At 33.3% G+C, this 12,719-nt stretch overlaps 1 protein-coding gene across 2 annotated transcripts in view; it reads left to right on the top strand.

The window, feature by feature from the left end:
* cntn3a.2 (contactin 3a, tandem duplicate 2) overlaps nt 1–12,719 on the top strand; it is a 220,622-nt gene that overhangs the window by 37,043 nt on the left and 170,860 nt on the right. The gene's annotated exons all lie outside the window — the stretch shown is intronic.

The following is a 12,719-nucleotide window of genomic DNA, read 5'->3' as shown; positions in this document are numbered from 1 at the left end:
GCTTAATAATATCAGAAATGTATTCTTTACCAATACTAAATAGTAAAATCACATTAGCAGACAGTGAAGTTCAACATTGTTCAGTTAAAAAAAAAATAGTGCTAATCTAGTTTTAAAGCTATGCTTACATGTGATTGAAGAGACAATATTCAAAGTATTATGGTAAAGAAATATAGTGAGCATGTCACAAGTTATCACTAAACAAATGTGTGAATCTAAAAACTTTTCCCCAATCATGTTATGCAGTGCTCTTCACACAAAATCTAGATTATTTAAAACTTATACACTCGCAAGCGGGATTACTATCTAGGCTTGTTTGTTTACTATAAATGTTCATGTTGTCCTTTGTGCCTGAACTTGAGTTTTGTTTGATACATTCAAAACAAACAAACAAACAAACAAACAAACAGATAAAAAAAAGTACAGTTCATATATCTGACTGCTTAGCAGAGTTGGGTGTAACATGTTCTACAGTAGCGTGTTACTGTATTTTAATTAGTTTTGAGGAATGCAGTAGTGTAACGAATTACATTTTAAATGTGTGTAATTTGATTACAGTTACTACAGTCAATGTAATTGCGTTACTTTCGTTACAAATATAGTTTTTAGATGAAAAAATACTTTGATTTCACTTAGCAAAAACTAAAATATTGCTGTGTAATGCAGTCTATGTCCAATCTCCAAAGAACTTTCGATTGCTTTTAACTCTACCAGCATCTTGTCCAAGTTCTTGAATAGAAAGCATTCTAAGACAATACTCTTCATCAAGGAGACCCCAAAACAAAGTTGCCCATCTCAGCTAAAACTTTTGAATTTTTGTGCAGGATCAGAAGTGAAGTTATCTTCTAAATGTGAAGAGAAGTGTGAATTGCACGCTCCTTATGTCCAAGCGCACTCAGTTGAAAATCCCGTTAAAAGCACGCGACACAAACTGACGAGTCAGATTCATGCTTTTTATGGAATATACACATTTCAGTAGACTAATTATCTTATACTGACAAACACAGAACAGCCAAACACTGCAGTGCTTTTGCATACTATGGATATCAGTGGTTACAGATATCCAGTTTTCTCTTTATGTCTTCTTTTGGGTTAAAAAAAAGACAAACAGGTTTGTAACAAGTGAATGACGAGAAAATTTTAATGTGTGAATGAACTTTTTAAGTCTTTTGAATATGTCAAGCTGCTATGATTAACCCATTGTACTGTTACAACAATGTAGCATTTACTGATTACTACTGGAAAATTGTATATGATTACTTTTTACATGAGGTAATTAGTAATGTAATCAGATGAAAATTTTCCAGTAGTAATTAGTAATTTGTAATTTATTACTTTTTTAAGTAACTTACCCAACACTGCTGCTTAAATTTTTGTATTACTACAAAATTGCATTTCAAATAATATTTTTATACATTTTAACACAATAATTATATATAAAATTCTTGTATTAATAATACTAATAATATTTAAAAATGTGTATGAAAAGAATTGTTGATTTCAAGTTGAATCAAATCGATGGCATGATACTGATACTAACCAAACTGAACCTTGAGACCACCGTAAATTCACCAGATAAGCACATTTTTTTGTATTACCTTTGCTATGTTGTATTTTGCTCGTAGAGTTTTGTTTTGTAATTGTTTTGTAATTGTATTTTTATTTGACAGTGTGTTTTTACTGAACATATCATATACCTTACATATACCGTAACCAAACCGTGACCTGAAAACTGATTCGAACTGTGAGAATTCTGTATTCCTGCACCCCTATTATATAATGTATCTACCCTAACTGACAAAAGTCTTGTGATAAATCCAGGTTTTAGGAACAACAAATAATAACTTTACTACTAGTTAATCATTTGGAAGTGGCTTATATGAAAGGCAAAGACCTTCAGATCACACTTATTTAATCATGCCTTGATTCCTAATAATTTAATTAGGACAGTAAGGTCTGACTTTGCTGAGACAAAAGTATTGTCACTTAACAGAAATATTATACAGTTTAGAATAGGGGTGTTACAACCAAACCGAAATATCGCGATTCACCAACCACGATACATATTGCGAAACTCTTGTGGCATACCGCTCTCACGCCCCCTGCTGCCCATTATTGAGGTTGACGTCACTTGTATCTAACTAAGTGAACCAATTTAAACACATCTTTATTTTATCACATTTGATTAAAATGTATTAGTAATGATGAACTTTTGTTCTAAATATTGTATTCTAAAGTTAGTATTTTCCATGTCATGTCATGTGACTTAAGTGAGCGATAACTCTCAGTCACTACTGTATACGCAGGATGGCTGCTTCACATATATTGAGATTGCAGATTCCAAAGACACATTTAAGTCGCCTGTGTGGAAACTGTTCTGTTTTCCAGTGGAGTACAGGAATATAATTTATGTTGTAGGCAAAGCGCACATCCTTTCACTAAACTTACTTATAAGGAATAACATTTAAAAAGTGTGGAAATTTTACAATGTGAGGGTGTAAGCAAAAGTCTGACAACAGAACTTCCAACAAAAGTATTTAATTTTCAAAACTGAAACCAGAATAATGGCCAAATACAAAAAAAGAGAAATATTCACAGTAATAAAAAGAATATTATAAAGTAGCAAATTCAAACAAAGTATCAAACAAAAATTAGTTAACTCGAGTAAGGGGACGATAGTGAAGCCAAACAAAAGTAAGAAATATAACAAAACAATTCTAAATCATGAATAACCCCTTTCCTAGCTAAAAAATGATGAAAAAAAAAAGTCCTTCAGCACAGTGCTCCGCATTCTTCCCTATACTGAACTGTTGAATAAAATGATCTTCACCTCTTACCTGATGTCTTTATCTATACATTTTCTATGTGTTTGCAAAATGGAAGTCGTACGACATCTTTCCTATCCACCTTACTCTGAGAAAAGAGTGAACTTGAGGAGGTAGTCTATATCTCAATATGACAGGATGAGCCGAACCAAAAAAGTAACTAACAAATCAATCGAAATAAAATTAAACAAAAAACAAAAAAGTTCTCAAAGTGGGCAAAAGTAATGCAAAATAATTTTACCCAAATGAAAGTTAAGCAAAAGCAACGAAAATGATAATCATGTCAGCAAAATACACGAAAAACGAGATCAAAGGAAAAAGTGCTCTTCTTCGCATTTCCTGGCGCCCTTTTTATAACCCCGTGCCATCTCAGCCTCGCCTCCAAAACGCAACCAGCTGCGTTTGCTCGCACCGCATGTTATAGGAATGAATAAGATTCTCCTCGCAAGGAGCTGCAGTCGTGGAAATAAGCGATCTTGTTTCTCCCAGAACGAGAGCAGATTTTCCTCTGATGACTCCTCTAACTATAGGCTACTCTTGCACGTATTCATCCATCGTTATTGGGCGTCTCATATCTTCCCATTCTGCAAAGCTCACTCTCTGCTTTTCCGCTGATCCACTGCCATGTCCCGCTACATACACCCACAACTGACCCGCAATTAATTATAAAGTATTTTATATCTTATGTCAGCGCTCGCAGATATAACCGTCATCCACTCATCACTAACAGGAAGCAAAATACACCCTATATACGGCTACAACCATAACATTAGTTTTAGACAAAACTGCAATGTATTTTACTGGTGAATATGTCTTGTAAAAACACTCTACAAACACATTATATGTATATTTTTTCATTAATTTAAACAGAAACCCATCTATCTAAATGAAAACTTAGATAATCAAAAATGAGCATCACTGTCTGTGTCTGCACAGAGATCAAGCCTCTCACCTGAGAATGTGGACATCATGGTGTTTTTGAAGAACTGAAAACTTAATTGAATTTTCCAAATGTCCTTAGAGAGGAAAAGCCTGTTTATCTTTCACTAGTCTACACTGCAGTTATTTATTTAATTTTAGTTTACTTAGTTTACTTAGGCTGCACTAGATAATTGTTTTTCTGACTAGTCTATATTGGATGTATTTATTTAATTTTTGTTGTTTACTCAGGTATTCTGACTGTACTAAATTGTGATGGCAAAGTTAATAAAGAAAAAGTGTAGATGTTCTTGTTATTAAATAAATATATATTGTTCGACGCTGCTGTTAAGATAACCCTAACCTCACAGCAAACAAAAACTGAATCAAACTGAACCGGGGGTCCAAAACCATGAACCGCACCGAACCGTACCTTTGGTGTATCGTTACACCCTAGTATAGAATATAAAGACATGGTGCAATGGAAAAATAATTAATATTGTTATTGACTCCCATGAGCTAAGAGGACTGCATCCATACATCTCTGCAAATAACAGGTTAACTAAGTAATCTGGAATGGCAAAGAAAGCGTTCTTGCAGGACTCCCAGAGTTCATCAAGATTCTTTGGATTCATCTTCAATGCCTTCTCCCTTATCGTACCCCAGACATGCTTAATAATGTTAACATATGGTGACTGGGCTGGACAATCCTAGAGCACCTTGACCTTTTTTGCTTTCAGTAATTTTGATGTGGAAGTATGAGAAGGAGCGCTATCCTGCTGAAGAATTTGCCCTCTCTATTGGTTTGTAATGTAATGGGCAGCACAAATGTCTTGATACCTTAGGCTGGTGGGCTCTGCAGATCTTTCGCACGCCTCATACTGAATGTAATCCCAAATTGCAACTCTGATTTTCCTTTACCAAACCTGACTGATTTCTGTGAGAATCTTGGGTCCTTGCGAGTTCCAATAGGTCTTCTGCAGTATTTGTGATTATTGGGATGCAGTTCAACAGATGTTTCATCTGAAAAATCTACCTTGTGTAACTTTTCCAAATGATCAACTAGAAGTCAAGTTATTAATTGATGCTCTTACAACTGGGATCCATGTCAAGATTTTTGTCAGGTAGTGTACATGCTTAGAAGCCCTCAAGCATTTGGAATATATTTGATATATTTTATGGTTAGAATATATTTTAGTATGAAAGTTTTGATAAATCCAAATTTGCTCATTAAAATATGTCTCTATACATTTTTTACATGAATTTGTGCTTGCGCATGGTTAGTGAATGAGACCCATAGTTTTTTTCCCTATCAATGAACATGATACCACAATATATTAACATTTTCTGTTATCCATAATATGTCACACAGCATGTTTAAAACCTATTTTACAAACTCCTTCCTGTTAAAACCAGCCTAAAACTTAAAAAAAGATGAGGGAAATCCTTCCTGAGGCTTCACACTATAATTATCATTCTTGGAGAGCCCTTATAAGTCTGCAGTGGACTGAATATTACTTGGCTTTGTGCGTGCATGTGTTCTGTGCTTCAGTAAATTGTGTGAATCGCTTCTCTGAAGTGTATTATGAGAAGCTGGCGCTGAGCATCTACAGTAACAGCAGTGGTTGTTAACTGGCAGGCCGCAACTTTAAAATGGGTCACAGGTTTGTTCAGATCAAATTCTACAGTATGTGAGGGTGCAAATTAATCTGTCGTTTGGTTGAAGCCATGCAGTCAAATCAGGCAGATGCCAACACGGACAGATTGTGGGATATGCTCTTTTCCTTGAAAACCACAGATAAAACTACTTGAGGTCCAAAAATAGGACCTGCACAACATTGAATATGCATAGTGGCTAGGATAAACATGACTTGGTGCCACCCAGAACATGTTTTGCGTGGTAAACTGAGAGAGCATCAAAACTGAGGAGTAATTATTCTAACTAAAATGTAACCACAGTTTCTGTTAAGCTTAGAAATGTACATGCTAAATTTAAAACTGCACATTTCAAAATATTAATTTATTAAGATTAAAGTATTTGTTCACTCATAAATATAATTTTGTTCATCTTTACTACAAATATTAAGATTTTGTATTTTTAGATTAAATCTGAGGATTTTATATGTTTATTGCAATAATATTTTTAAATAAAATGTTTTTTATATAATATTTGATACTTTTGTATACATTTTAATACATATTTTATATCCTTTGTACACCGTAAAAATTTCTGGTTGAATTCTGGTTAAATATTTAGGCTGAATCAAATTAATCTTATGAGCCTATTGAACTTATAGTATGTTAAACTGACTTAAAACAGCTTGCATAACTTATAAAATTGAGTTAGAACATGAATAACTTGTTAGCTGTTGTTAAGCTGTCATGACTAATTGGGCATATTATTTTAAAAGTGTATAAGTAACATAAAACTCTACATATATTATTTTAATTACACTTAAAACAGTGTAAAAGTACTATAAAGCTTTAGATTATAATGTGTTTAGTTTAACTGTATTTTTGTCTGAGCAAATAAAAGAAAAAAAAGCATATTTATATTAATTTACACTAAAATATCTTTTGGTCTAGTATATATACAAACAAACAAAAAATATATACAACATTAATTTGATTGACGTAATAAAAAAATGCTCTAAAATATTAAATTATTTTACTATATAGGGCTGGGTAATGCAAGGCAAGTTTATTTATATAGCACATTTCATACACAATGGCAATTGAAGGTGCTTTACATAAACAAGAATAAAAAAAGACAAGTATAAGAAAATAAATACAAAAAAACAATAAAATTAAAAACACATTAAATTGTGTTAAAACAGGTTATAAAAAAAGAAAAAAAGAAAAGAAAGACATAATAGTGTGATCTGTCGGACGTTGCACAGTGCTCATTCAGTAAAGACACAGCTAAACAGATGTGTTTTCAGTCTTGATTTGAATGTGCCTAATGTTGGAGCACATCTGATCATTTCTGAAGCTGATTCCAGCAGCGAGGGGCATAGTGGCTGAAAATAAAATCTGTATTTATTGACCGAACACTATTGTCAATAACAATAAAAAAAGTTCAGTAAAAAGGTTTTGTATGAAGTTTCGATATGAAGCACTATAATTTTATTAAAATGTGTCTGCTGAGCGCACACCTTTGAAGGAATGCCAATAAGCTTAAAGTGTAAGTGTGTCATTTCCAATGTAGACATTTTTCCACGTACACATATTTAAAAAATATCTGAACTTTTCTGAATGCTGTGAGCACACCACGATTTATGTAAGCAGAACTAACCAATCTGCTTCACAATTTGTATGAAATATAAACTTTTCAGTAATACGGTAGACTAATTACCTGAGACAAACACAGTGCATCCAAACACTGCAGTATTTTTTTTCTTTTTTCCATAAACTTGCATCAGAGCTGCAGCAATGGTTTGTCTGTTTATCATTCTCTGACGCCAAGGGAGCATGAGTGCAACTTCAGGTCAGAATAACAACACATGTGAAAATGAGTGCCGTATAGCAGCAGTGAGGTGATTGTAAATACGAAAGGATGTAAGGATGTTGTCAGAGTGGCTTTTTGGTTTCTTTTCTTGTGCATCCGAGCCATTAGCACACCTAAAAGAGTTTTTAGCATAAGGGTAATATAGTAATTCAACTCTACAATTTGTAATGTTGAAAAATATTTGTGTAATAATGATGGTTAGTTCCTTTACTTAAACGCTCAGATTTGATTATTGTTTTGTTGCCAGAGTTTTAGGTTTACTGTACCTTTATTATTGACACATTACAGATGACCTTAAAGTTTGCTTTGGTTGTTCAGCATTTACACTTTACATTTGCACACACTTTGTAACATTTTATTTATCAAGTTTAAGAGTATCTTTAACACTTATGTTTATTTTATTATAAAGAGATCAAATATTTTGTTTAAATATTTTTGTTTTTGTTAAAGCTGTTTGCCTTAGTATAATGTTGGTAAAGTAAAATAATGGTTAAATGAAAAAAATCCTAGTATTTCTAAATGTATTGTTAAAAATATTCAATGATTATTGATACCGAATTATATGAAACATGATATTGTGATTATTATTATTATTTTTGCATTATTGCCCAGCCCTACTAGTATATATTAGTATAATCTCTTATTATATACAATTAGTACATCTCAGAATATGTGTGTTTTATTTTTCATAAATATACAATCTGCTGAATGATGTTTGACCCATATTTTGACATTGTATTTTCAAAAGGTTATTTGAAACATGAAACAAGCCACTTTTATTTGCATTTAAAATGCTTCCGCTGTATGTATAAGCCACTTTTAAAAATGTAATGTAAATGTAAGACACAAAATTGGCAAATCCCATCTTTGATCCACATCTGATGTGCATATCCAACGTTTAGTGCAACTTGATGTCCAACGTAAACATCAAAATGCCAAACCAGCAAGTCTTGCAATCTCTCTTTTCTCACATCAGCTACAACAGTAATACATCCTTCCTTCTGTCCTGCTTTCTGTCTTTGGCTCTATAAATTGATTTAAAATGTTGCTTGGCAGATTGGCATTGCAGAAAATAATCGACTGAACGCCATCCAAACAGCATAACTCACTGGCTGTTGTGAATAGCCTATCATTTCTAAAAATAAATAAATAATAAAAAGCACACTCTGTGGACCATAACACTTGTAATATTTACATCCTTTGAATCATCCAGTAGGTGATGGCCAACTGCTCAGTTCAGGACATTACTTTCCCTTATAACCAACCTGAATCCATCCAGCCTAATTCTTTCCTAACAGGTTTTGGCATTGATTTTAGGGTGAATTGATTTGTGGAGTAAAATAGAGCAGAGGGTACTGCAAAGAGCATTGATAACTGAAGGCATCAGTCAAAACAATACATGTAATTTAATCAATTAAGGCCTGTTTGACGCTGTTGTTGTGCCTTTCACTGCGTTTCAATTCTTTAAGCTTTTCCAACACCTTTTTTTAATTCAAACATTCATTAATTTCATTCATGTATGTGTATTTGGAGAGGCAGCAGTGGAAGTGTTTACTTGAGAGGAGCAGACAAAAAAATTCTGACAGTGTGTTTAAAATGTCTGTTAATCATTATTAACCTATTGTTTATCAAACCTGTAGTTGTGCTTAATCAGTGGCTAATTAGTTTAATGTTTTGGATGGACAAGCACACTTACCAACATTGTATGTGTGAATCTATATAGCTCTCTTCTTATAAACGCAGCTTGAATTCTGCTTATGGAGAATAAAAGGTTTCCATGCTGGCATACTGTAAATATTATCTGTATGTTAAAATTCAATCATTTGTTTTAGTTCATACAAGCTGTTTTTGATGCCTCAGTAACTTTTTCTAAAGTAATACTTTAAATTTACAGCCAGGAGTGTGCAATGTAAAAACACTTCACTAAAGATAACAATTTCACTACACAACATGAAATATTGATGATATTTAAAGCAAGTAAATGAGCCAGAATAGGAAAGAAAAAAGATTAACTGCATGTTTTCCAATAGGGTAAAACACAGATTGTTGTGTTAATGCTCTGGGCTTAACAAGCTGTTTTGGTGTAACTTGTCTCTCTTGTAATAACAGAAAAAACTAATTACTGAACTCAACATTTATAACTCAAGTAAAATCTGAAGATTAAAATTAGATATCTTAACTTTTTTTTTTTTTACTAATAGACACGGGGGGAAATAAGTATTAAGCATATCATGTTTTTCCTCGGAATAACATTTATAAGAGCTGTTGACATGAAACCAAAACAATACAATCATAAAAATAAAACAAAACAAAAAAATCTGAAGGTTAGTTACTGCAAGTGTATTAATATTGGAATGACACAAGGAGTAAGTATACTGAAATTTTATTGCTTATTGCTATTGATTTATTTAATGCTTTTATATAAAAGGATTTTTGGTTGTGGCAGCTTAAAGATGACTCTCATGTGGCGAATGAAGTCACATCCATTGCTCAGGTGTGATTTTTTTTTTCAGTCTTCAACAGAGTGTAAAAATCTTGAAGGTTCTGTGTCTCATCTAACAAACCTGATCTTTATTTTGTATTCTATACTGCAGATTAATGGAGAACTACAAATCCTCCACATATACAAACTACAACTTCCAGCACACATCAGTTTGTTACAGATTGATTACATGGGCTTTAAACACAGTGCACACACACATATACACACACATCTTTGCTGAGTCTTGTTTATCTGTGAGTGTTACCGCACGATTTTGCTTGTTTAGCCAAGCTGTGTTTTGACACTTTGCTTCATCTGTTTGTTTTGATTCATTGCTGCCTGTCCATTCTCATAATAAACTACATATGGATCCTCTACTTTGTCGACAGCGTCCATCCCATGACAATTGGATTTAAGTCAGGTGATTGGCTGGGCCATTTTCAGCTTGGTTTTCTTTGTCTGAAAGCATTTGAGAGTTTCCTTGGCTGTGTTTTTCTTGCTGAAATGTCCACCCTGGTTTCATCTACGTCATCATCATAATGTATCATAATGTATCATAATGTCATAATGATAATGTAGATGTTGGACTGAAGCAGCGTATATTCATTTATAATGATAAAGGGCAGTGGGTTGCTGAAGAACTACTGAGAGATTTCAGCTGCTGTCTGAGCTTTCACTGTCATTCTACACCTCCCTTTCTTCATACATTGAATACTATATTAAATTTATTTTCATGCTAATTAAATTTATATTCTTTGCATATACATTATGGATTTCTTTGGTTGTTACCAACATCTGAAGAAAGTTTCAAGTCAACGACACCTTTAGATATATGTTTTCTGAGAAAAATGGTGATGTTTTCAAAACATATTTTCCTTGCTGTAAATAGTTACAGTATGATGAACACAGTCATCAATTCACACTGTATAAGTACCCTAACAACACTGTAAATAAAAACAAATAGGTTCCACACAATTCCTTCATGTTTTCCCAACACAAATTGATTAAGTTAACTGAATGGTTTTACAAACGTAAGAGAATTCAACATAAAACAACTAAACTGTCCCCAAAACAACAATGTTAATAATTTCTCATAGAATCTACAGTAACTTACTGTAAATCAATTACAGCAGAAATACTGTATTTACATTTAAAGCCTTTTATCTTGATTTATATGTATTGCTACAATATTGCTTATATTTACTATAAAATATACAGCAATTTTCACAATACACTTTACAATACAGTTACGTAACATATTGCATATATATCCTATAGTAAAATACAGTTCACATGACAATTAACTTTTGTTGTTTTAACTCATTTTAAATAAGTAGTATGAATAAGCAGCATAAGTCATTTTTGATTGCATAGGAACTCTGTATGCCTTACAAAAAAAAGGCAAACAAGTCTTATTTGATTATTTTAGCATGTAATGTGGCATTATAAATGGTCTGTTTTTTTTTTATTTTTTTGGTGTTGTTAATTTTTAATAGTGACATTTTCTTATTTTTTGACAGAAGATATGCAAAATGTTAAAATGATATCTAAAACCTCTATATAATAAAATATATTTACTAAAACCCATACCTAGGGCCAGACAGAATCTGCTAACATTTTTTGCTAGTTCTTCGCAGATCATTGTAAAAAATCTGCAGATTTATGCTGAATGATTTTGGGTGTATCGTAACTAATAAGTTAATATGTTAAATGAAAGGTAATACATTTTTATCTTTTATTTAATATTTACAATGCAAATCCATCTAGATCCACTTATTTGGTAAACAAAGCAAGCCTCTCATATAATAAATAATAATAACTCCTTAAATTTATATAGCACTTTTCTAGACAGTCAAAGGGCTTTACATAGTGGGGGGGATCTCCTCATCCACCATTAGTCTGCAGCATCCATCTGGATGATGCGACGACAGCCATATTGCGCCAGACTGCACACCACATACCAGCTGATTGGTGGAGAAGAGACAGAGTGAAGCCAGTTATAATATGGGGATGGTTTCAAATTCATGATGGACAGAGGCCAGTGGCCAAATTTGGCCAGGATTGTCCGGGGTTAAACCCCTACTATTTTTCGTAGGACAAACTAGGAATTTTAAAAGAGCAGTGTAGAGTCCCCATCAATATACTGGGGAGTTAGGACCTGCACAGACCGCAGGTTGAGCGCCCCCTGCTGGCCTTACTAACACCATTTCCGGCAGCAGCCTAGCTTTCCCATATGGTCTCCAATCCAGGTACTTAAGGGGTGTCTATGTAGCTTCAGTGTGCAACCATGTGAGAGTTGTAAAGAGCTAACATATCTACCATATATCATTCTTTAACTACCATACTACTTCATCTACTAAAAGACAGAAATGATTACTTTACAAACTGTATTGTAAGTAAATCATATGAACATTCTCATATTAGTCAGTAATATTAATTAATATTAATTAAATTAATAAAAATACTTAACTAGGTTAATTAGGTTAACTAGGCAGGTTAGGGTAATTAGACAAGTTACTGTATAGCGATGGTTTGTTCTGTAGACTATTGAATAAAAATATAGCTTAAAGGGGCTAATAATATTGACCTTAAATTTTATTATTTATTTTTTTTATTAAGAACTGCTTTTATTCTAGCCAAAATAAAACAAATAAGACTTTCTCCAGAAGAAAAAAATATTATCAGACATACTGTGAAAACGGTGCGAAGCAGTGGCGGAGTAGGTAGTGCTGTCGCCTCACAGCAAGAAGGTCACTGGGTTGCTGGTTCGAGCCTCGGCTCAGTTGACGTTTCTTTGTGGAGTTTGCATGTTCTCCCTGCGTTCGCGTGGGTTTCCTCCGGGTGCTCCGGTTTTGCCCACAGTTCAAAGACATGTGGTACAGGTGAATTGGGTTGGCTAAATTGTGCATAGTGTACGTGTGAATGTGTGTGTAGATGTTTCCCAGAGATGGGTTGCGGCTGGAAGGACATCCGCTGCGTAAAAACT

Source organism: Danio rerio, chromosome 23 (assembly GCF_052040795.2).
Source record: "Danio rerio strain M-AB ecotype USA chromosome 23, GRCz13ab, whole genome shotgun sequence".
Taxonomy (NCBI): domain Eukaryota; kingdom Metazoa; phylum Chordata; class Actinopteri; order Cypriniformes; family Danionidae; genus Danio; species Danio rerio.
This window is presented reverse-complemented; position numbering and strand designations above follow the sequence as displayed.